This window comes from Cupressus sempervirens, chromosome 7, assembly GCF_028749045.1.
Source record: "Cupressus sempervirens isolate cs-2001-9-10 chromosome 7, ASM2874904v1, whole genome shotgun sequence".
Taxonomy (NCBI): Eukaryota; Viridiplantae; Streptophyta; class Pinopsida; order Cupressales; family Cupressaceae; genus Cupressus; species Cupressus sempervirens.
In genome coordinates, this window is record NC_143124.1 from 95,082,661 (window position 1) to 95,106,923 (window position 24,263).

Here is a 24,263-nt window from a genome sequence, read left to right on the forward strand (position 1 = left end):
TGATGATTTGTTTTGGCATGTTTGTATGAAGGTACCGAAGGTCTTTTTGGGTGGTAATTGGCAGGTGGCATTGCGTACATGGGTGACAAATGACTCGTTTCCCCTATATGTTAAGAAAAAGAAATATGGGAGTAATTTACAATGATCTTTTTGTAATAGATTTTCCTTCCTTCTAGTGCGACAATAACACAAATTTAGCCACCAACAAATACTCTATTAATCTTTAACAATAAAAATTAAAAACATATTATAAGATCGAATTAGATGAAAGGATAATTAACTGATTAGGCTATTTACTAAAAAATTCTAGACTTGAAATTGTCCCATCCAAGTCTAAATCCCCTTTCATGTGCCGAATACAGGCTCTTTGCCTAAAAAATGTTGCCTAGGTGGTGAGATTGATAGCGAGATGCTTCCAGTGGTATCACCAAAGTGCCCTGTGAAAAGTCAACATGATCTTGGTCACTACCAAAACCAACATTGAATAATAGATCCTGACATTGCCGAGGTCATAGCCAAAACTTGAGCTCATGTTTTAGCCACCAAATTGGAGGCTAAAATACTCATAATTTCTTAGTTGAAACCTAAATTAATTGTTGTCATTTATTGTAATTAATTTCTTTTATGTGTAAAGCTAATTCAAACTGAAGACCTCTCACATAAGAAGCTCACAAGTTACCATTGTATTGTAAGCTTTTGTCTAAGTGATTGTTTTATTATAAATTGTTCTACCTGCCTTATAATTCTTAATTAAAACTTCAGCAGTTAATAGTATTCTTCAGAAATATTAATCTCAGTTCTGCAATAACTCGAGCATTATATAAAATGCTTGCCATGAAATTTTTTGTAAAGCCTGAAATAAAGTTTCCACTGCATGTTTTTGACATAGTTTACTGAAACAAAAGAGAGATTCATGGAAAGTTAACAAAGCTGTGGAAGGATTAGAAATTTTGTTACGCCCATTGAATAACATGTCCAGCTATGGTTCCATTACATCTATTAAATTTCTCTTCAAATCGTTTCAAATTTATTTTCTGGTGAGGTTTATGCTTGGATGTAACAACTTTCCACTTTGAGATCATGCACTGATGAGAACATTTGCAGTGCATATACATAACATTATTTTTGTTGTCAAAGTTAGGGCGGTGACTCATGTGTGGAATTTTTTTTCAATTTCAAATATTGCAGTCTGATCAACTACCATTCTGCATATCCAATCGGTCTGTACTGAAAATAATTTTTTAATATGCATTCACTTTTGTATACAATTACTGACTTAGGAGGACTATAAACCAGCCAAAAAAAGGCGGTACACTAGTGGGAAGTAGGTTTGAACTAAAAAAGTAGGCTAAAGATCTACAAAAAATTCAGGCTATCTTTGCCTAGAACTACTAAGGTACTTACTGATTTCGCAATTACTAATTATAGTAAAGAAAAAATTATGCCAATTCCATAAACGAAGTAATCTCAATAGTACATAGAATAGTAAACAAATTCAATTAGTTAATAATTAACAATAGAGTGGTTTTAAATTTTAAAAAAGCTTAAGGTTTGAAATTGGAAAAAAGATAATGTATTTAAGATCTAGTTATTTCAATTTATTTTCTGCGATTGTTAAAGTTTGTGTTTTTAGTGTATTTTTGTATGAGATTATTTAAAATAAATTTCCATAATCTTTTTACAATGTATCTTGTTATATGGATTTGATTATTGAATTTATTTTCTTTGATTGTGATTATTATAAATTTGTAAAATATAATATTGTAAATAATTTATTTTATATATAAGCATAATATTTTCAATTAAAAATACTTGATATAAGTAAATAACGAATTTGAAATCTAAATATGAACGTTTTAATGTATCTTTTGAATTGCAAATCATTCTAAAATAGCAATTTAAATTTATTCTTCTTATTTTTTAAATTTCAATATTTTGTACATGTTGAAACACTCGATTCTCTTATTTTTTAATTAAACTAAAAAATAATATAAAATCTTAGCTATAACTTTTAGTAAAAATTATTAGTGAAATGTGTGACACTCCTAGAACAAGTGTCACATAAGTGGCTTAATACTTACCTTTTTAATATAAATATAGTTTTAATTTAATGAATTTATTATAGTTTATAAAATATTTTAATTAATAAAAATATTATATTTTTATATTTTTATACAATGATATTAATTATAATTTTATTTATTAATATAATTATTGATATATATGTTTTATTATAAATAAATTATAATATCTTTATAATAATAATATTTCTTAAATGAATATCTAATATAATAAATATTTATTTTAGTATTTTTAATTGACTAATAAAAATATTATTATAAAAAATGTAATATTAAAATATAAAAATATAAATCAACCTACTTGAAAAATATTAGTTTGATAACAAAAGTTAAAATCAATTAATTCTGAGTCGTACAATTTAATCACTTTAAGTAATAATTATAGTAATTCAATAATGTCTCTTGAAATTAGAAAAGAGAAGTCGAGTGTCGAAGACAACACAATCTAAAAAATTGTAAAGTAAAAGTGAATTAAAATGAATAATCAAAATAAAGATTATGACATTAGAAATCAGAAGACTCTTAAACATGTGTAGTACAAGTGCTCACTAAAACTGATTTCAAACAATAAAACTAAATTATAATAAAATAAACTTAATCTAAGTCAGTCATTCAAAATCCATTTAAAAAAAACATTATAAAAAACATTCCACACGTATTTCGTAGCTATCATATTTGCTAGATCCCTACGGGATAGTGTCGGGAGTGGTGAAACGACAACACGGTAGCTTATGGGGGGCATGAGCATCTATGGGGAGGGTAGTTACTATTCATACATCTCCCGAAGACCTCAATAAAAATCTTTACGTAGACTAGAAGCTTTTCCTTTTACAAACACACGCTTTTCGTGGACGCGGTTTCGTATGTGAAAAAAGGGTTGTCAGCCATTTAGTGGCCACTTCCTCATTTTCTATTCCAATTATAACCTAAAATTGTCCTCATCGAGAAGCCAAGATGCATTGTTTCATTTCTTATCGATTCTTCTCGCCAAAGCTCAATTCAACACCATGGCATCTACTGGTTTTAACCTGGAGCTTCAATCAGAGAATAAGCACTCAAATGCTTCTGAGAGAACTGGATCATCTCCATCTACTTTTGTTACATAAGTAGTGGGAAGCCTCTTTTCCTCCTGCTTTGATTGGTGTTCTCACCTTTGCTCTATGATTTCAGTTCCATGTAATTTCGTGTTGTCTATGTCAACAAATACTCAACCGACTGAGAATGAGGTTGCAAGTGCTTTTGATGGCATCCAACCATTTTCATCTACACCTGGGACATCTTCAGTGCCAAAGAAAATTCTGCCCTACGATGTATTTATTAATCACTATGGCCCTGATGTCAAGAACACACTAGCAACCACACTCTATAACAAACTCCATGGCATGGGACTGAGGGTTTTCCTTGATGAAATAAAAGAGTTCAACTTGGAGGTTTCCCTGCCTATAGAAATAGAAGAGGCGATGCATAGTGCTTCCATTCATATTGCTATATTTTCCAAGAATTATGCACAATCGTCCCGGTGTTTGAGCGAGCTCTCGTTTATGCTCAAAATAGGCGCCAAAATCATTCCGATTTTCTACCATGTTCAACCTGTTGATCTCCAATATGCAAAAGGATCCTATGATAAGGTATTCCCCGAGCATGGAAAGAAAGGTAGATACACCCCAAAAAAACTTAAGGAGTGGAAGGATGCACTCCACAAGGTTTCCTTCTACAAAGACTTGGACTGATGTCAACGAAATCTCTCAGAGGATATGAGTACTATGTTACTTTTATTGATGATTTCTCTAGAAAGACTTGGATATACTTCTTGAAGACTAAGGATGAGGTTTTTAGTCGATTCCAATAGTTCAAGGCTCTTGTGGAGAATTTGACAGAAAAGAAGATAAAGGTTCTTTGATCAGACAATGGAGGCGACTACAAAGGAAATGTCTTCCAGGAGTTTTGTACCAGAGAAGGAATCAAGAGAGAATGGGTTGTTCCTTACAATCCACATCAGAATGGAGTTACTGAGAGGAAGAACCATTCTATATCGGAGGTAGCAAGAGCTATGCTACATGACTAGGACATGCCTCGTTACTTATGGGCAAAGGCGTGTAATACAATAGTCTACATCCAGAATAGAGTTCCACACAAGGTGCTAGGGAAGATGACACCAGAGGAGGCTTTCACAAGGAAGAACCCAGATGTTAGTCACTTCAAGATATTCGAGACATATTGTCATATTCCTGGAGATACACGTACAAAGTTAGATCATAATGTAGAGAGGGGGTACTTTGTTTGGTACAGTGAGACCTCAAAGGCATATAGGATTTTCATTCTGGGGACTAAAAGAATAATTGTCAGACGTGAAGTCAAGTTCATGGAGGACAAGGCATTTAGGAGATCGAGAGATTTTCTAGTAGATGATCAGAGTGAGTAGCCAACAGAAGCTCCAAGACCCAGTCAAGGGCAACAAAGCTCAAGTACAGTTACTAGTACGAGTTTAGACTCAGTTAGTGAAGATTCTCAGAGTATGGAGCAACAGGTGCAATAGGAAATGCATCTAGAAGACTTAGAGGTTGAAATTTCATCCTCTACAGTTGGCAGCGAGAACCATGAGGTTTCAAATACACAAAGGGATACTCAGCAGTTTGTGGGAGCTCCTAGGAAGAGTACTAGACAACGAAGACAATCAGCCAAGTTCAGTGACTATGTGGCATTAGTTAGTTAGTTGGTAGATAGTGAGCCTTCTAGCTATCAGAAAGCTGCAGAAGATCAGGTATGGCAAGATGCTATGGTTGAAGAATATTCTTCAATAATGCAGAATGATGTATGGGAGGTAGTACCTAGACCAACAGATAGGCCTATAGTTGGATCACACTGGATCTATAAGATAAAGCACAGTGCAAATGGTAGCATTGAGAAATATGAGGCGAGGTTCGTGGCAAAAGGGTTCTCTCAGAAGGAGGGAATAGACTATGAGGAGACATTTGCTCCAGTTGCCAGGTATACTTCTATACGAGCTGTAATCTCACTTGCAACATAGATGGGATGGCAAATCCATCAAATGGATGTCAAGACAACATTCCTTAATGCTGAGTTGAAGGAGGAGGTATACATAGAACAACCAGAAGGCTTTGTAGCACACATCAAAGAGACCCATGTGTGCAGATTGAAGAAAGCATTGTACGGACTCAAGTAGGCTCCTAGAGCGCGGTATGAGTGCATTGATACATACTTGCATAAAATGAGTTTTGTGAAGAGTGAAGTAGATGCTATCTTCTACTACTTGGTGGTTGGGGGTGAGATTCTCATTCTTGTTCTTTATGTGGATGACCTGTTTCTTATAGGTTCACTAGGGCTCATAGTGGATTGCAAGAGGAACCTTGCAGAAGAGTTCGAGATGAAGGATTTAGGACTTATGCACTACTTTCTAGGCATGGAAGTGTGGCAGACAGATGGGGACATTTTTCTTGGTCAAGGGAAATATTGCATTGAAATTTTGAAGAAATTCGGGATGGAGGATTGCAAAGCCATGTCTACACCCATGATTACGAATTGGAGGAAGGTAGATACATTTAAGGAGAAGAATGTAGATCCCACTTTATATAGACAGTTGATTAGTTTGATTATGTATTTGGTCAGTTACTAGGCCAGATATAGCATTTGCAGTTAACTCTCTTAGTCAGTTCATGGTTGAACTAAAGAGAATGCATTGGATAGCGGCTAAGCATGTGCTACATTACTTGCATGGTACAGTCAAATATGGGATCAGATATGTTCGAGGTGAAGGGATTAGGTTGATAGGCTATACTGATGCAGATTGGGCATGAAGTACAATAGACAAAAGGAGCACTTCAAGGTGTTGTTTCAACTTAGGATCAGGAGTTGTTTCTTGGTTCAGCAGGAAGCAAAAGCATGTGGCTCTGAGTTCAGCAGAAGCATAATACATAGCAGCTAGCATGGCGACATGTGAAGCTATATGGCTTTGGAAGTTAGTAGCTTTGTTTGGTCAGAAGGTTGAGACTACTGTGATACATTGTGATAATCAGAGTTGCATCAAGTTGTCTTAGAATCTAGTGTTTCATGATAGGTCTAAACATATAAATATCAGATATCACTTCATCAGAGATTGTGTACAAAGGGGAGTTGTTCAGCTACAATACATACCTATAGAGGAGCAGGTAGTAGACATTCTAACTAAGGCATTGGGGAAGGCAAAATTTATCTTCTTCAGAGATAAGTTAGGTGTCCTATAGAATAGCTTCCTCGCTAAGAGGGAGTGTTAGTTTTGTTAGCTTTGGATAGCTGTTCATCCATTTTCTATTATTTAGCAAGTAATTGTTTTGCTAACTAATTGGTTAGATTAGAAACAAATATTTGTTAATTAATTGACCACTTTTGGAAACAACTAGAAACCAACTTGGTTAGGGTTGTTAAGTTGTTTTAATCTCAACCGTCAATTGTAAATCAATCTCGGCCGTTGGTTTACCAACAGGAGTAGTATAAAAAGAGGTCAGGGGGGCATTTGGAGAACATGAAGTTTGGAAAAACGTTTGCAGTGTTAGCAAATAGTCTTGCAGTGTTAGCAAGGGTGCAATGTTAGCGTGGGAATAACAGTGGGGAATATCAACGGGATAAATTAGGAGGTTGTCGAAATTATGCCAGTAAGAGGCAAAGAATTTTGTATCTCTTGATTTGCTGAAGTTTAATATAATTTCTCATCTGTAAAACTAGTTTTCCCTTAGGGGTTTTTCCAGGGACAATTTGTCCGAAATTATTGTGTTCATTGTGTTGCGCATTTCTTTCCGTATTTTATAAGTGAAGTTGTAGTTGTGTTATTTTTTGATATTAGCTTGGAATTTATTTTCAGCAGTTTAATAACCGTTTATGATAGGAGATTAATAATCAGTGATTGCAATAGTTAAATTTTTCACATCCAGTAGGTCTAGAGGAAATTGTGAGAGACTTTGAAATGACGACACTTGAATCTACAGAAAGCCATCGACATGTGCAAATCGTCGGGATATGGGGCACGGGTGGTTCTGGCAAAACCACTCTGGCTAAACAGGTCTATAACAACAATTCCAGACTCATGGAAAAAAGTAGTTTTATATTTGACATTAGAGAAGCTTCTAAACATAATGCATTGCATTCCAAGCAAAATCACCTCGTTAAGGATCTCGGTTTACGAGGTATACCAGTCGAAAATGTAGAAGAAGGGAAGAAAATTGTAGGAAGCGGATTGAGATCTATTCAGGCGCTCATTGTTCTAGACGATGTCGATCATGTAGACCAATTAGATTCTCTAATTCCTGAGAAGGCGAGTCTTGGGAGCGGTAGTTTGATTGTAGTCACAACACCGGGACTCGATGTCCTTCAAAGTTGGGGTATCTCGTCAATTTACAAAATGCAAACTTTGAGTTACACACATGCCAAGCAGTTATTTTGCTGGCATGCATTCCTACAACCTTATCCGTTCTCTGGATTCGATGATCTCGTCGAGAAGTTCGTAAGGGCTTCCCAAGGACTGCCTTTGTCACTTAGGATTTTCGGAGCACAACTATATGGGAACACTAGAAGGCTTTTTTGGGAAACAATGCTGGACAAGATCTCTAGAATATTGCCTGGAGATATTAAAAGTAGGCTGAAAGTGAGCTATGATGCCTTAGATGACGAAGAGAAAGAAGTGTACTTGGATATCGCTTGTTTTCTCGTTGGAGAAAAGAAAAGTTTGGCAATTGCAATTTGGGATGGATGCAACTGGCCTGGCCTAATGAGATTGGAATCTCTGATGGGCAAAGGTCTTGTTGAGCTTGACCAGCAGAGTCGCTTACGAATGCAAGGTCAACTAAGGGACCTGGGAAAAGAAATTGCATATAAACAATTACCGTGCCGTCTTTGGTAATCAAGTCAAAATGTAACACACCTGTTTTATCAAATTGCAGAGGTAGGATACTATTTTATTTTATAGACATCTATTAGGCATACCATGTAAAGCTCATATACCAGTTCTCATTTTTATTTGGTTTATTCTGTCTTGTTCTTTTCATTCAGGAGACTCCGCAGATACGGGGGATAATGGCCGGTACGACTCAATTCTCTTCATGTTCTGCCCATCACGAGTTCCCCAGCTATTCTTCTTCATACCAGCCTCCTTTAAAAGAATACTTGAAGCTTATTCAGAGCTCAATCTCCCGGTCCTTTCCCAGCAGACCGTTATCCCTTGGATTGAAACTCCTCGTTATAACAGGAGATGACTTTAACAGGGAATTGGCCAAACTATCACAAGACCTGGTCTGGCTTCGCTGGTTTGATTTCAATCTTACGACGCTACCTTCATGGAAGTCGTTGAGAAATTTAAGAATTTTAGAGCTTTATGGGGCCACGACATTAAAAGAATTGTGGCAAGATGCGAAGCCTGCAACTATAATGACCGAATACCCGATCCCTTTTTAAATCAATAGATTATTAACTGACTTTTTCTGTGCAATTAATTGAATTGAAAAATGGATGCAGCCTCCCTTCAAGCAGTTGACAGAGTTGAATATTACATGCAGTTGGGGTAGTAGCTTGCAGAGTTTTCGTCGCTCAATATCAGATTTAAAGCATCTGAAAAAGATAGTCTTAATTGGTTATCTAGGGGACGAATTTCCTATTAAGAGACTGCCAGAAGAGTTCTGCAGCCTCAGCGAGCTGGAGCACCTGGAGTTGCGACACTGCAGAGTGCTGTCATCACTACCCTCCCGTTTCAGCCAATTAGCAAAGCTTCGGCATTTGGATTTATGCTCTTGCGTGGAGTTGAGAATGTTACCTGTTTCTTTTAACCAGCTGACTTGTCTGGAATATCTAGACTTGTCTGGTTGTAGGAAGCTCACTTTCAGATTAGACTTTCTCAAAAACTTTTCAAAGCTGGAGAAATTGGACTTCACGGGATGCCGAAGATTGCAAGAGTTGCCTCATGAGATCGGAAGTCAGGCATACTTGAGACAGCTTAGTATGCGAGATACCAGGTTAAGGAATATGCCCAGTAATGTGGATCAGCTGAAAACACTTTCAACTTTACAAATTGGTAGTCCGTTCTTGAGAAGCCTCCCACATTCCCTCGGAGTTTTGTCCTCGCTGAGTCATCTAACAATTTTCGATTGTCCCAAACTGGAATCCTTACCCGATTCTATAGGATGTCTATGTCGTTTGCAGTATTTATGTATCGAGTCTTCGGGAGTGAAATGTTTACCAGATTCTTTTGGGCAATTAGCTTGTCTTGAAGCTTTCGAGATTTCTGGTTGCCCAGTAAGGGAATTGGATCTTGGGAAGGAGTTTTCCTCACCATTCTGCTTGGGCTCGCTCAAGTTGCTGCGCATAGTAGACACACAGCTGTCCAGAGTTTCCATTTCAGATGACTGTTGTCCAGTGCTTAAAACTCTCCAACTTATGCAAAATGAGGTCTTAGAGGAGATTGTAACCCTCGAGGAGACAAAATTGTGGGAATGTGAAAGGCTCGAGGACATAACTTGTATTCAGAATCTCCGTAATCTTAAATATATCGACAAATAAATGAATGCCCAGAATTGGATGCCAGAACATGAAAGTTGGAGAGTTGCTCACAGTAAATAAGCAGTCAATTATTTAGCTTACAAGTGGCTCTTCTATGTTCATTAATATTTTAATGAGTGACAGTTTGAAAGTCTGTAATCATATTTGCTTTGCTCTAGTATAAAAAGGTTTCACAGATTAGGGTATTTTTCTTGTATCTTTAATTAATTAAATTTGTCATAAGTTGTATTCAGAATCTCTCCAATCTTAAATATTTCAACAAATAAATGAATGCCTATAGTTGGACAAAGCACATGAAAGTTGGAAGAGTTGTCTAGAGTAAATAAACAGTCAATTATTTAGCTTAAGAGTGGTTCTTTTACGTTCATTAATATTTTCATGGTGAAAGTTTGAGAGATAGATGGATTCCTTATTCATGAAATATAGGTCAATGAGTTTGACTGAAAAACTACTCAGTTATCCTATCAGCCTGTAATATATCTGCTTTGCTCTATCAAAAAAAGGCCTGACAGATTACATTTTTCTTGTATCTTTATTTCAGTAGCATCCAGTAATTAAATTTGTCAATTAGCTGGGTGATTCAGCTTGGGCAAGTTCTATATATAAACTTATACTTTTCTTTATCTATTTTGTTCAACAACTATTTGATTTATTATATGTATTGTATAGATATATCTTATATATTTCTAGATTAAAGTCCAAAAATGTAGTTACATTCATCTAATATTAGTTGATGAGTTCTCCTCTTCGTTGTACTCCCATGTATAAAAAGAGATAACTAATTTTATTTTATCTAACAATTGCTAAGTAGGGATATTTTTCCTCCACATTTTAATTTATTCTAATTGTTGATCTCTGTGTACATACAATAAGTGTTCTCTCTCTCTCCCTCCCCCTCGCCCACCCATTCTATGATACCTATTTTCTCTCTCCCTAAGATAATCTTAAATATATATTACATATTTTTCTCTCTACTCTCCCTTCCTTTTGTATTTTTAAATATTTTATGATGGTACAACCATAATTTAATTATGTATATGTTAATTTTAAATTATAAAATTTACATATCACTATCCAATTTTAAAATGATTAAGGTAAATCTATGAAATATTATAAATACACCTAGTTAATTAAGGTAGTTATATAAGAAGCTACAAATTGAATAGTGTTTTTAGAACAATATAAATTTAGCATTTTAACTTGTAAATCTCATGTGAGTTTAGATAATGAATTTGCATATATTCAATTGTAGATGTCACTCCTTATTTTTAGTAAAATGGAAAACGTGCTACACTTTATATTATAATAGTTAAATAAATTTTAGTTATTTTTTTATGGTCAATGGATCCAAACCAAGATTAATTATTATTTGATGTGATTAACTATTATAAAGATTGAGTAGATTCCAAACCTAGACTTCTCAAATGAGTGGCTCACAACTTACTTTGTACAACTAAATTTTAATAAATCATAATTATACTTTTTTTCATAAAATATCTCACATTTTTAAATTTTATAAGCCAATATAAATAAAAATAATACATTAAAATAAGGTTATAAATATTATATAAAATATTGTAAGATAAGTGACAATTATCTCTTTATAAAGTGACGCGGCTATCCTCCCTAAAAATTGCACCATTGACTAAATTTCAAAAAAACAAAAAAATACAATGAAATTTTCACCATTTGATCTTCATGATCTGTATATTCAATGATCGAAAAAAAATTTAATTTTCAAAGAAAATTTCGCTATGTTTTCATGAATCTGAAAAAGAATCATGTTTGACTTTTTTTAATCTTTAATACATTTTGTCTAGAGATTAACAATGCCTTTATAAATAATATAATTAGCTGATAGGCTTTCTCATTGAGCCCAAAGGCCACTGAAAATGTCTCACGGCCTATCTCACTGAGCCTAGAGGCCGCTGAAAATGTCTCACGCAAAAAGGTTGCTGGAAATTAAATTGCATGTGTTTGCAGTGGAAATTCTAGTAGCTGGGACTTTGATTGACGTGTCCTCATTAAATCCCCTCACTAAGAAATATGATAGGCAACTCACTAGCGACAACAATTCACAACTCACTGTAGCAACATTTTGGACAACATCGCAAGATCCATGAGCCAGGAGTCCTTAGCTAGGGTAAATACATAATTACTCGTAATTATTTGCATCACCCCTGGAACTACCACCTCCTAGGAAAGAAGCGGGCGAATGCCATTCACCTTTTATAAATCTCTCCAGCCTGAATGTGGCCATCATAGATGCCTCTTGGTCTAAAACTTGAGTAGGTGTGTTGGTTGCAAGCATGCATTGCATTTGAATGGGACTCGATATGTTGTGCCTTCTCTAATAATGGTTGCATTGTTACTTGCAGGAACCAGACGATAGGGGAAGCAAACAATGGTAGGGGAAGCAAACAATGGTAGGTTGCAAAGTCGCTGCTATCACCATGGGACCTCACTACTACAGTGCCAAATAGGTAAGCTCCCACTACCCTCCTCAGGCTATCTAATTGTGATGCCCACCTAAACCCTACCTATCAACTATTGTTCTATCCAAACACAACTGCTTTCTTTGAGTCTTAATAATGTAAATTTTCCAACTACAAGATCGTGTGATACTTAAATTTATGCAGTTATGCCAATGCCATATCTATGTGTATATTATACAAATAAACTTTCTGCTTCCAACGTAAGACTTACAAACCCCATATTTCTTTTTCCTACATACCTCAAATTGCTCATGAATGGTATCCTTGATCCAAATCATGAACCTTGAAACAAGATATACTCTAACAAAATAACCATTTTAAAAAACTAAGCTCTCTAATTCAATTTCAAGAAGGTAAAGACTACAAAATGCCCTGCGCTAGCTCAGGACACTTTAGGAGTTGACTGAAAATTGGTTATACCATTTTTTTTTGTTGTTCTCTTGATAGTGTTGAGAAAACTTTGGTATGTGTGCATAGCCCTACCTGATGCATCATAAATAATCTCACTTAGATCACACTACGCATACCATGACCTCCTATGTTAGTTTTTCTTGTACTTATTGCAGCTGTTCGTGGTTCTCGTAGAGCACTTAGTATGATTTGTATCATTCTTTTTTGTGAGCCGTTCTTCCTTCCTTTTGAAAATTCTATATATGGATATGTTTGCCATCTATAATAAATAAGCTATAGGTTCCCTCAGAGGAAAATGAGGGATTAGTTTATATTTTTAGGATCCTTAGGGATGTAGGCACAAATCTCTTTCACACACTGTATGACTACCATTAAATGTATCCACATGCTGTTGTATCTTTCTTCGAGGATAGGGTGAGAGGCTGAGCCCTTGCTTCATAGTCCGATTGAAGAGCTACCACAAACATTCATGGCACACATCATATTCATGAGCCCCTACTTCATAGCCCAAGTGAAGACCCACTTAACCACAAACATTCATGAAACACATCATATTCATGTTTTTCTTTGAAGTGCTAGATGAGCAGCTCATGGACCAAACAAGAATTGATAGTATTATATATACATATCCGAAAATATCATACGTATACATATGTATTTGTGTTTTCAAAATATAAATAATTTCTTCAAGTTGTTAGAAATAGGAATTACTGAGATGGGGGTGAATCAGTAATTTACAAACTTTATTGTCAACTCATGAATATTATTTATTACTTTGAACCATACATAAGAAAGTAAACAAGAAATGTTGAATAGTAACAGTAACCATGCACTAAGATAACTCATAACACCATATTTTGTTAACTAGGGAATCCCTGGCCAAGGAAAAACCTCGATGGGGATGATACCTGTTAGAGTATTATTCATTTATGCTTATTAATTGAATCATATTGATTTAATTATATAAGTTTCTATTACTCTAGTTACTTAAGCTTCATTTAGGTGCATTATTAATTAATTATTAATTAATAATGTGCAACCTATCTTTTTCCTTTAGGGTTTCTATCTCACTTTTTATAAGGTTGAGCAATGTACTTTTTCATTATCTCTTATGCAATTTTCACATTTGAGAGCAACTTTTCTTCTATCTCCATTTGTCTTCTCTTGTAATAGGTTATTAGCTAATAGGTTCTTCTTGGGTTGTGTAGAATTGAGATTAATCAATTCTTTCATGGTATCAGAGCTCAAATTTGTGGCTGCTTGTTCTTGATTTGAAGAATTTTTTGGAGCTTCAAGGGTTTGATCTTTCAGAAGGCTTTTTCGGTTGGATCTAGGGATACACTTTTGTTGGAGGTCTCTTGGGTCAAAACAATCCTCACCAATGGATTTAGAGGATTGATCCAAGGAATTTTGATATAAAATTTGACTTATTTTGGTTACTAGAGCAATCTATAAAAAATTTAGCCCCTGGACCATTGGCACGCATTCTAAGGTAATTTTTTTTGAAAAATGTGCAAATAATTTTTATTATTTAAAAAAATTTGCATTAAAAAAATTTTTAATTTCAAAAAGTTGAAATGCAAATTTTATTACAACTTTTTAAAAAAGTCGTTTCATGCATTTAAGAGGTTTTTATCAACTTTAAAAAGTTGATTTGACACTTTAAGGCTTGTATGCCAGTGTCAGCAGGGTATGCCTACCTAGGCAGCTTGTACGCCTGCGTCAATAGGGTACACTTGCATGCTCAGAGGGGTATGCTTGTCCATGCCTTTTTTGGCATTTTTAAAATTAATTTTTTTTCCCTCCTCCGCCACATTTGGTGGCTTTTTGGTAAGATCCGCCTTTTTTGGCGAGATTTTTGGAGATCCACCAAATTTGGTGAAATTTTTGGCACTTTGCACATGCAATTTTTTTTGCAATTTTGGGCACGCATTTCAAGGTGCCACATTAGTGCACTGTTAGCCAGTGACATCAGTGCCCAATCAACTGCCACATTAGTGCACAGTTAGTCAGTGACGTTAGCGCCCAATCAACTATCACATTAGCGATCAGTCAACAATGACATCATCAAAGTGTCATATGATGGGAAAAAGGCCATCAATTTGTTTGTTGTGACTATTTTTTTTCCAATGAGCTTGTTTTTGGAGCACCTATTCGTTGTTTGCTCATAACTTGAGCATATGAGGTTGAAAATTGCCAAATGAGATATCGTCAAAAAGCACTTTCTGAGCTCTATGTGATTCTGGAGGTTTGAGTTTTTGGGTTAGTCTTTTTGATGCCCTTTTTTAGCTTCAAAGTTAGAGGCTCTTTTCTGCACTTCGGGAGCTGTATCTAGTGCATCTGATCTCTATTTTGAGCAAACGAATAGGTGTTGGAAAGGTATTGGAATGTTCTATCTAGATCATTATCCTATTTCATCAGATTTTGTACTAGGTATTTTTGATTCATATTTGAAGCCTTTTTGCTCTTATCTCATTTACACAATCTATTTGTAAGTTGGGGATCAATTTATTACATTGTAGGGGGGTGTTTTTCCTTTCTATCTTTTACTTTAGAATCGACTCTTCTACTTCCATCTTCTTGTCTCAATGGCAGACTCTTATGTCACCTACCTTACACTACATAACTACCATACTTGGAAAGGACAAATGACTAGATTGCTTATGGTAAAGGGGTTATGGTCATGTTTTGATGTGGTTCAACTAGTACTACAAAGGCCTTATGAGCTTCTAATGCAGTGCAATAAGATGGATGAGGCAATGGGCCTCATTGCAATGAATATTTCAGATGGTTTACTATTTCACCTGGATGGTTTGAATACACCCTAGGCTATGTGGGACAAGTTTTCCACCTTATTTGGCACAATGAATTAGTTCAGGGTTCTACAGATAGATGCAAAGTTTACCTCCTTGGTTCCTAAATCATTCACTAGCATTGAGGATTTCTTGATGAAATTCAAGTCTCTTCGATCTATGTTACAGGTTTCTGGAAAGACAAAGTCTGATGATGAGTGTATCTTCTTATACTCTCCAAGCTTTGAGGGCCTTATCAGATTTTCACTTCTACCTTCTACTCCACTATGGATACTCTAGGTGCACAACATGTTATGCCCTCTTTCGAGAACTTGTGTGACTAGTTAACTCGTGAGCAATCAAAGCTCACTTAGATGGATTCTCTTATAGGTTCACAGTCATAGGCATTGCTTGCCAAGCCACCTCAAAGTACACAAAAGCCAAAGCAGATATCAGATTCCTCTTCTCAACACTCTACTAGTCTACCATCTTCTTCTAAGAAGGAGAAATAAAAGACTGAGAGACCTACATGTTCCTATTGTCAGAAGGGAACACATGATGAGTCACTTTGCTATCAAAAGAAGTTTGATGGTTATGAGAAAAAGATTACGGATTTGCAAGCTCTTCTTTAGAAGAGCAATCTTTCCTCTCCATCCTCTTTTGGCTCACAAGGGTTTTCTTATCAATCTTCCACTATATATTCTACAGCTGGACAAGATCTTGGAAAGGGTCATGCATTACAGGCTTCTATTGTATTCCCTTCACAGGTCCCTTGGAACTTGGATTCAAGTGCTTCTCACCATATGGCATCTTCTCAAGAGATCTCTTCTTTTGAAGCTTCTCCTATTCCCCATATTATCATTAGGAATAACACTGTTATGGCAGTCTGTGGGAAGGGCACTATATGCATTTAGGATGGTACATTCAGTGATGTGTTGTATGTTCCATCTCTATTTGCAAACCTTCCCTCGGTTTATCAGATTACTCATAGTGGGTCAGGGAAGGTAGTTGAGTTCACTCCTGATTTAGTTTTCATCTGGGATAGTATGACAAGAGGTATTGTCTCTATAGGGATAGTTGATCTTTCCACTTATCTCTACTCCTTTTCACACTTTGGTCTACCTTTTCCAGAGCATGACTCTCCTCCTTTGAGAGAGCATCATGTGGTATAGTCAGGTTACTTGAACCTCTGTGTGGTTTCTAAGACTACTATTGTGACTACCTTGCCACTCCTCTTGAGCTCTTTTCTATTTAGTAGGGTTCTTCTTCAGCACTGCCTAATCCTCCAGCTCCATTCATCGAGCCACCAGGTACAGTTGTTGAAGATTCTACAGAGGACATTCATCTCCTCTTTGATGACAGTGTCTGCACACCTATCATACCACTTACATTGGGGATTCCCTTTCAGGATCCTTGTGTCTACTCCTTTGAGCATCAGCTTGGCCTTCCAGTGACACCTCCACTTTTGAGGTTCTCTCTACAGTGTCCATTGACTTCCACTCCTCTTCATTGGAGTCATAGTGGTTTGTTCATTGATCCAGGAGTTCTTTCATTCTGGGGGGCCTTTGGAGACTCGACCCTCTCTCACGGGGGGGTTTGAAGTCACGCATTATACTTATGGCTTTGAGAGAGTCTCTTTAAGTCATTACATCTCTTTTTGGAGAGGGGTTTTTTCCCACTGGGTTTTCTCCTTTACTCCAATTTATAGAGATTTCCTTGTACTGGGTACCTGATCAAGCCTTGTTGCCAGGACCCATTTTGTTTTGCTTTCATAGCTTTGTTAGGTAAGCTTACTCCCTGCTTTCATCTTAAGGGGGGCTGTTCGATTATTATTCATTTATGATTATTAATTAAATCATATTGATTTAATTATATAAGTTTCTATTACTCTAGTTACTTAAGCTTCATTTAGGTGCATTATTAATTAATTATTAATTAATAATGTGCAACCTAGCTTTTTTCTTTAGGGTTTATATCTCACCTTTTATAAGGTTGAGCAATGTACTTTTTTATTATCTCTTATGCATTTTTCACATTTGAAAGCAACTTTTCTTGTCTCCATTTTTCTTCTCTTGTAACAGGTTATTGGCTAACAGGTTCTTCTTGGGTTCTGTAGAATTGAGATTAATCAATTCTTTCAATACCCACTACATAATATTCTTATATATATATATATATGTGTGTGTGTGTTCCTTGTTAGAGGATGGACCCTATTAGGAGTCAATGAGAAAATTTAGTATAACGAGTCCCTATTAGGAGACTTTGAATTCTTGTTAGGAGATTCCAACCCTATTAGGAGTTGTAGTACAGTAGATGCAAGATGAGCCCACTGCTCAAACATGCACTTCCAGTTACAAGAAGAGCTCACTGCCCAAACAAGTAATTAGTCCTCTGGTATATAGGTGTTGTAACTTCTTTCTTGACTGATCTTCGACCTCAGCTAGATCTTAGATCACAAAATCAGGTTCTCAAAACTTTGCATACATCGCTTCACAAAAAGTTCACATATCACTTATTACAATACAGTTGCACACTTCTTTTCACAAGTTGTCCTTTGCATAAATACCATGCCTTTTCACAAATTGCTGCTAGGTCAGGTAAGACCATAATATACTTTTCCAACTTAGTGTAAACATCTAGGATGTTGGTCCTAATTGGTCAAGTAATTATTTTGTAAACAAAATAATTCCTTTACCTTTAATTTCGTTGTTCTGTTTCACTGGTAAAACATGGATATCTATTTTCTGTATAGTTTGTACTAATGTCTGAGGTTATGTACCTCATCATCAACATGTATAATATCTCTATCCAACCTCACTAGTCATAATATGACGTTAGTAACGAGTTACGTACAAAATAATACATTGCTATAAACCAATTTCATACTTAGATAATTTTATGGGTACCAAAAGCTACGCATCTTTATTTTTGAGATTTCCTACAAGCATGTACATCATGTGTTGCCGTAAATGACAACATTTACATATCTTCTTTATCTAATTGTCAAAAATCTCCCCCTTTGGCATTGATGGCAACAAAATAGGAAAAATTGGCTAAGTATCAAAACTTGTCAAAAACATTATAGTATCAATACATTAATCAACTTTTACAATTTATCCATCTTACATATGCTCCCCCTTTCAATATAATTTCATACCTTACCTTACAATTTTCTTATGCATCTTCTCCCCCTTTGACATCAATGAAAAATTCTGGAATATCAAAAACTGTAAAAAAAAATCATTCATCTAGTGTCAAAAACTTTGTTCATCTGCCTTAAACTGATAATATCTTCATACAATTGTCAAAACTTTCCTTGAGACTGTTTAAACCTTTTATCCATGTATCCTTGGCTAGTTTAGCAGAAGTGATAATTGCACATAAGGCATATGATGCAATCTCAACTGCATTAAGATCGAAGTATAAGAAGTTTTAATAAGTGTTCTTGGCTTTGATACAATCCTCCAACTATTTCTCAATAGTAGATATCTTCAGAGCAATAGACTCTCTGAATTTCAATAATCTCTTCAAAATTTGTTCTTTCTTAAGTTCTAGTTTCCTGATATGACTATGAACATTGGTCACTTGTTCTTCAAAGCCATCAACTTTGTTGGAAGGTTGTTGTACTTGGTTTGATAGAGCTTCTAGCTCACTCAGATTTCCTTCAATCTTATTGTCAAAATCCTTGGTCAACTTATGAGATAATGTAATGATCCCATCTTTTGGCCTTCACGTTCTCCAAAGTCTAAGTGTAGGATAAGAAAAAATTAAATTAATTTCTTATAAAGTCATTAAATAAATTAAAATTAAAAGGTGGCTTTATATTTAATTAATTTAATTAATTATTGTATTACAAAGGAGATGCATCTAGAGTGTGTATTAATTATTGGAAAGGTGGAAGCCTCTAGAAGCACAATTAATTATTGCAAGAGAGGAGTTTCTAGAGAGTGCATTAATTATTGGAAGGGGGAAGCTTCTAGCACTTGCAATTAATTAATGTTTTAGTTCTTTCTAGAAGAGTGAAGGAATAGGATAAATAGGGGTGAGAGTCTCATTGTTTAGCATGGGATTATTGTATCGGATGATGATGACTTGCATTTGATAAGAGCTTGGATGTGTGAATCACACTCCCTTCTTTTGGCAATAGAGGACGTTCATTCTCTGTTGTAACATTCTAGACGTCATTCCTTAGGGTTTGGCCTTTGGAATACATCTCTTTGTACTTGATTGCAACATTTTTAGAATTAATATAATTTCAGCAGTTGATTCAGCTTTTGGGCATTCCTGGGTGTCCATTACAGATAAGGCACACTTAATTTACAATACCTTTCCATCTTGTTGACATTTCTTAAGTTCCTTGATATAAGTATCAAGATGTAACAAATAATTCTTGATATTCTGACAAATGGTGCTAAATAGATTAACATCATGTGAAATCATGTTCTTCAAAGTCATCAACTTTGTTGGAAGGTTGGTGTATCTAGTTTGATAGAGCTTCTAGGTCACTCAACTTTCCTTCAATCTTACTATCAAAATCCTTAGTCAACTTATGAGATAAGGTACACTTAATCTACAATACCTTTCCATCTTGTTGACATTTTCAAAGTTCCTTGATGTAAGTATCAAGATTTAGCAAATCATTCTTGATATTCTGACTAATGGTGCTAAATAGATTAGCATCATGTGACATCCAGGCCTTTGACTCTACAACTTTTAAAAAATCTATAAATTCTTCATCAAAAGATCTTAACACTGCTTGTGCCCTCTGTTTAGGATCTGCCTTTGTATGCTGGACTGCTAGGGTACTATGTAATCTATTAGTTACCTCTATTAAGGTTCTCTATAAGCTCTTAACTTTCCTATTCTTCTCAATAAGTTTTGTCAGAGATGAGATCAAGTTAATTTGATCATCATCATCACTTGTTAGGCTAGCAAGCGAAAGTGAAGTAGATGGCTTAGATTCATCTTCCCTTTGCTTCTTCTTTGCTACCTCTTTAACTCTTCTCTCTTCTTTCTCTTTCTCTTACCTCTCTTTTCTTTCCTTCTCTTTCTTTTCTTCCTCTATTCTCTTCTTATTTTCTTCCTCTACTCTCCTTTTCATTTCTTCTTCAAGAAATTTATGCTCGGCTTCTTTAATTTTCCACTTTTCTTCCTCTAATAGCCTCTTTTCCTCTTCAATTAGTTTCAATTGATCTTGAATGATCTCAGCCAGAGATTTAGGCTATTCAAAACTCTCAAAAGGGTTATTGTCATCAATGTTAATAATAACATTGGTCTAGTCAATTTGCAGAGTTCACCACTTATAGACCTTCTGAAGTTCTAGGTATATGTGAAGGTGTTGCCTTAGATTCTATCATTATCTGACTAATAGTTGTAGTTCTTTCACTCCTTATTTTATCCTTCTCACCCACCATAAATAAAAATGGTCTTACTCGTTCCTCAAGTAAGGTGCCATATTGTTAAATAATTTCTCGACTTCTTCCTCATCAATAGTCTTGCATATGGTTCTTATCGTAGACTTCTGAAGTTCTATGTACTCTTCCCAAGTTGGTGCTTTCTTCTCTATAAGTCTATCATAGACTTTCTAATTTACTGTGCCTTCAATATCCTTAAGTTTTAGATTGTTAGCAATTATATATCTCATAGTAGAGATATCAATATGATCTTTCTCAAGATCATTGTATAAAAATCATAAAATTTGTTCATCTGAACAAAGTTCCCTTCATTTGCAATGGCTGAGCTTTTCCTACTGTCTATTTAGAAATAGTTACTTTCTCTTCCTGTTTTGCTTCTAGTTCTACTTTTTCTTCTTCACTGGATTCCACAATTGTCAATAATGTCTTTTGTATTTTTCTTGGTCTAGTAGCTTGTTGCTTGAATCTATTAGTCTTGGTGGTCACAACTTCCACTAGTCTTTCTGATTTCCTCTTCAACTCACATGGTTGTTTAGTCAATACTGTAGCATAGGGAATGCTTTGTTCTAAAGATGGTTCTACAATAGACATTGATAGTAGTTGCACATACATTATTCCTTGTTTCATTGTCTGGCTAACTACCTATGACTCACTTTCTATCATACTAGCCTTAGTTAGAGCTTTCTTCATTATTGTCTCAATCTTCTTGTTAGATGCTTTCTCTAAGGATGCCTGATAAGCTAATTGGGTAATTTCTTCATATGTCCCAAATCTATACTTAGCTTGGTCCTCATAATTCAACAATAGATCAATATATCCAATTGCTACATCATCACTTAACTCATAACCTAAGGGATCAAGGAATTTTTCTTGAGATTCTATTGCTTGAATATGAGTTAAATCTATATCAACCATAACACATATATCATTTTTGAACCTTTCTATTATTGTAGGTGCAATTATGAATCTTTGTCTCATCTCATTTTGAAATGTTTTCATGATCAAATTTCTACTATCCAAGATTTTATTTTCTGGATGTCTTCTACATACATCTATGATCTTCTCCATGGTACACCTCTCACTACTTATAATCTCTATGACTAATAAGTATGGAAATCTCTTAAGTACATGAAAGAATATATGATTGATCAATGATTGAAATCTAAACACACCATTCTTGGTCCTCTTGATTTTTTCTAAGTTTTTGAGAAGTCGCATTCTTAGAATTTCACTTAGGTTAACTCGTTCCTTCTCAACAAAAATCTTATAGGCTACATAGGTGAATCTTATTGACAAGTCATCAATCTTAGAACTTGCACAAATAGAATAGGCAATGATTCTACTCAAGAATTTTACATCACCTTATTTAATGGTGTTGATCACCATGACCTTCCCATTATAAACTGCTTTTAAGTATCTCTCAACCTTCTTCTTAACAAATTTCTCACCTATAGGTACACTACCTTATTTTCTAAGACCAGTTACCTCATGAATAAGGTTAGCTATAATATCAACTATATTGTCTTCCATCCACAATTTTCCATCATGTATTCTACTTAGTGTGATTTAAGTCCATTCATCGGTGTCAAATTCTTGGTAGAAATGATATTTGAAAAGGTCTAGTTCTTTCAAATGTTCAAATCCGAGCTTTATAGTCATATCATTGTTAAAGACAATTTCCATATATTTTTTCATATACTCACTCCCAATAGATTCAAACTTGTTGTTAAGATAACTTCCTACATCTTCCAAATGCACTACATTGTTTAGAATAATGGATAATGTTGAATTAGGGTTTCCTTCTATGGGTTTCACAAAAACAACCTTCAATTTCAGTCTCTCCTCATTCTCAACATTATGAATTGCTGACATATTCATGATTATATAAAATATAAACTTTATAGAAGAAATTTCATAGATAAATGATAAAATACCTCTTTCTAAAAATAAGGTTTAGTTTGAAATTGCCTTGTCAAGTTTCTTTTGAGTGCTCTATGCTTTTGATGTAATCATAATGAAGTAGTAATCAAGTCTGTACTCCATTTTATTCATTCAATTCAAACTTGCATTAATTGTGTACTTTGCAAACACAAAAAAGCTGTCAATTACATTCTAAAATCAAATATCTACTCAAAATCTTTGTCCAATCTCCAAATGCTACCCGAAGTTTACCATAGCTTCCTTCCATCACGAAAATGCTTCATAAAACTTTGCTCCATGGAATTCTTTGTAAAAACATATTTTTCATATTTTTCTATAGAATTAACTTTCTTTATAATAACAGTAACTCTTAATTCCTTCATAACAAGTTACGATAAGCTCCAAATTTCAAGCGAGCTTAGCTACCATCTAAACTTATCTTAATACATATTTTTCCAACTTTTCTACCCATAGTTCGATCTCTAAATGAAGATTAAAATTCTAATGCTATGAACAAGCTTAAGGGTAAGTGCACCAAGTTGTGGTGCCAAAAAAATGACACACAAAACAAAGTTTTTAAATTCTAAAAGCGTGCATGCACTATGGCATGCACACACTTTTTATAATCCCAAGTTTTAATATATGAGTTGCAAACTTGCAACCCATTTCACTTGTTTTTGTTTCTGCATTATCTCTCCTCAACAACATGTATGCGGGTTGTAAAACTTAAAGAATTTTCTCACCTTCCTTCTCAAAATGTCTCCTCACCACCGAACATTAAGATCATGATCATGCAGTATGTTTTCCACTCTTATTTTTGCATTGTTTTATAAGTTTTAACATTGTTTTGTAGGTTTTTTTAGTTTTTCTTTAAATTTATTTATTTATTTAGAATACAATTGGTTTCTTATCAAGAAATGTGAATAATGAACCATCAAATCCCTAGCCCGATCAACAAAATCAAAATGAAAACCCTCTACAAGATCCAAATCAAAAACCTCTACAAAATTAAAATCAAAACCCTCTACAAGAAGAGCAAGAAATTCTACAACTTCCACCAATTAAAAGACCTCCTCTTGACACCCAAGACAACATAATGAATAAAATAGAAAGAGGGAAAAATGAATTAGAAGCAATCATTGGTAGGTTGAAAGCTTGTGGGAAACCCAATCCTATGAGAGCACAATATGCATTCTCCCTTCAGTCCATTATAACCCATGGACGAATGCACAAGTTGTGGTGCCAAAAAGATGACACATTTTTTTTCCTTCAAAATTTCCAATAGCACGCACACATTATAGTGCATACATGCTATAGTGTGCATGCACTATGGCCTAGGTATAGGCTTGTTGAGCGTAGGCCATAGTGCATGCACACTATAGTGCATATGTGCTATGGAAAATAAGATTTCTCAATAGCATGTACATGCTATGGAAAAATAGATTTCTCAAATGTGTGTGCATGCTATAGCATGTATGCACTATTGGAAATCACATACAAAATAGAAACTCCTACTCTCTCCCTCCACCCTCTCTCCATTTCTCTCTCCCTCTCTTCCTACCCCATCCTCTCTCTCTCTCTGCATCCTATCCCATACTCTTTCCATCCTCC

At 35.0% G+C, this 24,263-nt stretch overlaps 1 pseudogene; it reads left to right on the plus strand.

Annotated features, from left to right (window-relative positions):
- The first annotated feature begins 3,274 nt into the window (after positions 1 to 3,274).
- LOC149545657 (disease resistance protein Roq1-like) lies at positions 3,275 to 9,703 on the plus strand (annotated as a pseudogene).
- The last annotated feature ends 14,560 nt before the right edge of the window (positions 9,704 to 24,263 follow it).